The 3,227-nt window shown below is 42.5% G+C and overlaps 1 long non-coding RNA gene across 1 annotated transcript; it reads right to left on the reverse strand.

Annotated features, from left to right (window-relative positions):
- Positions 1 to 869: 869 nt before the first annotated feature.
- LOC134458711 (uncharacterized) lies at positions 870 to 2,987 on the reverse strand. Its single transcript, XR_010036597.1, has 3 exons — positions 2,787 to 2,987; positions 1,215 to 1,284; positions 870 to 1,018 (listed from the first exon to the last, which is right to left on the reverse strand). It is a non-coding gene; the product is annotated as an uncharacterized LOC134458711 (long non-coding RNA).
- Positions 2,988 to 3,227: the final 240 nt, after the last annotated feature.

Here is a 3,227-nt window from a genome sequence, read left to right on the forward strand (position 1 = left end):
CCTAAACCGAACCTGTCACAGGGCGTTTTGTAGCACGACTTAACTTGAAAATGCGTATTGGACACACGCGATAGTGGGTTCAAATCAGCGTGTCATAGATACGCCTAGCCTATGCATGATGTTTGGGAAGGGCACAATTCATAAAACTCAGAAACATACAATGCTTTTTCAAAAAAGGGTTCTATGTTCCCCGCTGCATCCAAGTAGACTGCTGCCACACTGCTAAGAGCAGGTTGTTGTTACACCTCTGACAGGTTAGGTTTAAGGATAGTTTTAGTCAGGGCACATACAAAAATGGATTTGAGTAAAAGTTGTCAATTCATAGTAAATACGTGGTAAATATGAAAGTAAGAGGAAAAAATAGTACAGGTACATTCACACTGCTTGATTCACCTTGTGCCCTGATGAAGGCCCTGTAGCGGCCGAAACATGTTGGCAGTGGCAGTATTTTTTATTATTTAAGTTCAAACATGAACTAGCCTTGTTAATAAAGCGGTTTTATCTTAGAAGAGTGCCTTGGCGTCCTGCCTTTTTTGATATTTTCTACGTCTTGGCCAAAGAGCACCTTCAAACCACCACCAGTTTTACCACTTGAACGCCGCAGCCCTCCAGCCCTCTACTTTTTCATAGTTTTAATGTTATTCAGCTTCACATGAAATATGACATATTTTGTAAAGGAATCTTAGAAAATACATTTGCAAAACAATTAAGTTATATTCAGGGAACCTGAAGAAGGTGGTGTTTGTTTAAATGTGGCTGCCTTCAATATAGGCCTAAAGTGAAAGGGAAAATCCTGGTTTGTGTTCATAGTACGGCCCTTGGAGGACTTTTACGGCCCCTCGGATGAATTTGAAGTGGCCATTCGAATGAGAAACGTTCCCCGACCCTGACGTAGGCTATAGGTTAAGCTTACCCTCTTTCACTCTTCTGTGGTGAGACTGTGCCCATTTTGGGTTGACCTCCACACGCGTCTGTAGCACAGCACACAGGATTGCAGGACACAGCATCCTGCAGGACACTTCAAAAAACAAGGGGAACGAATAAATGACCTGTCCAGTTCTATAAAAAAGAATACCCTGAAAAAGAACACCCTGTTGTTTCTACAGCTCCTAGAAGCGAGACAAATAAATTAAATAATTTGCCATGCACCTCATATTGACATAGCAAATGTATCAATGAGCAAGTCATATTGGTCACAAAGAAGTTAATCTTACATTCTTTCAGTCTTCTATGGCGAGTTAGGCCTTCAGGTGACTCGTCTTCGCCATATTATGAGACAGCAGCCTGTGAAAACACACAAATAGAATAACCCATTAACCTTGGGTCCTAATATAATACATGGACATAAACTAGCCTACATTATTTAGACAAGGTCAGTAGACCTCCACGTGAAACAATAAGAAAAAGTGACCATACATAATTTCAATTTCTTGAAGAGGCCATCTACACTTATTTGTGCAACAAGTGCTGTTTTGAGGACCCATACATTTTAAGGACAGGTTGCCTACTGTTGCAAATGCCAGGGTATTTCACATTGATTTCGGGGTGGCGTGCTCTATTAACTTGACCACTCTGGTCGACATTGAGCTCGCGCTGATACATTGGGCTCGCGTTACTGAGAGCTGCCGCCAGAACTACTCAAGGTTAGCTGTCATAATATAGAACGCAACAAGGAAGAATCGGTCGGTTTGGTGAAAGGGCAAGGTGTTTCAAATTAGCATGGAACTAAATTGTATCCCGCCTTTGACTTCATTTTACGCAGGTGGGTCTTGGAACCCCTGTGTGACTGCCTAGGTTTCAGGATAGAGAAAGTAAAACAAAAATCATTGAGTAAAATCGATGGGGGACAAATTGTAGCTTTTGTAGACTACGTCGCTACTTGAGGAAAAATAGCTTAACTACAGGGACGTTAGCTACTCGATACATAGTAGTGACGCTACGACCAAGCTACTAGAGAATGTAATTAAACTAGTCGCTTCGCTACTGCCCAGCACTGAAAACCAAGGGAGATAGATGGACACTCCCAACTGAGATCGCTCCCGGACGTGTAGTCCCAGGTGTTTCTATCACTCCCGGACGTGTAGTCCCACCGATTATATTTCACGTATTATCATACACTGCCACATACAAGCAATTTAGGGTTAGGTTTAGGGTTAGGGTTAAGGTTAGAAACAAAAAACTAACATCAAAAAGATAACTAGCTCCGTTATATGGCGGTGGGATCGATAGTCTGGCTAGTGGGAGCGAGCCGACCGGGGAGCGTCCTGCGTTGGGAGCGACAATCAGGGAATCGAAAACCAACATACCCAGACGGCACACCAGTCTTGCCAACGTCGCCTAGATGCATTTTTGCCGCTGTAAAATACATTGGCAAGGCGTCTAAGCGTTAGTTCATCAGCGAAATGCCGGGCAGACGTGAAAAATGAGCAGTGCCCAGCATCTAGTTGATGAGCTAACGCAATAGCATGCTAACGGCAGCCTTTGTCTATCTTTAGGCAGGGGAAAGGCAACTGAGAACGAGCAATGTCAAACAATTTACCATCAACAAGTATACTTAACACATTCACTGTTTCACCACAGCATTTTGTCATTACGATGCTCGCAAGTCATCAGAATTTACTAGCGTACAGCAGCAACTAGTGTAGTCACATTGAGGGGACTTGAGCTACCAGCTATGTAAAGCGGCTGTGCTACAACTTAGCAATGGCGGATCTGTGTTCAGAGGAGCTATTCAATCGCTCTTGAGTACTGAAACTTTAAACCACAGTTGAGTAAAATGTACTTACATGTATGTGAAGCCCATTTTCCGTTGGTATGTGAGGAACTTTTCCCCCATATCGCCAAGAAACTTGTAACAGTGAAACCACACAGACAGCGCGTGGTTCTGTTCAATCAGGAAGGTGTTGTTGACCGCGGTTGATGGCTTCTTTCTTTGTGGCTTGTGTGTGGAATTCGCATTGTGCCAATTAGTTTTACTGCCACCTAAAGGCTTGGTGTAGAACTAATTTAACTTGAACAATCCTTGCTTTAGTTCAGAATACCATTTAAAAACCAGAGTGGCCAAGCACATTGATGTTTTTCCTCAAAAGCAGTTGAGGAACCTTTTTAATTCGAAGGGTCACTTCAAAATGTATGTCCAAGAAAGATCATTCAGATGATTCTATTTTGATTGCCTATTCTGTAGGTTCATTTAAATGTTTATAGCACAGATCGAATTGTTTGATCAA

This window comes from Engraulis encrasicolus, chromosome 11 (assembly GCF_034702125.1).
Source record: "Engraulis encrasicolus isolate BLACKSEA-1 chromosome 11, IST_EnEncr_1.0, whole genome shotgun sequence".
Taxonomy (NCBI): domain Eukaryota; kingdom Metazoa; phylum Chordata; class Actinopteri; order Clupeiformes; family Engraulidae; genus Engraulis; species Engraulis encrasicolus.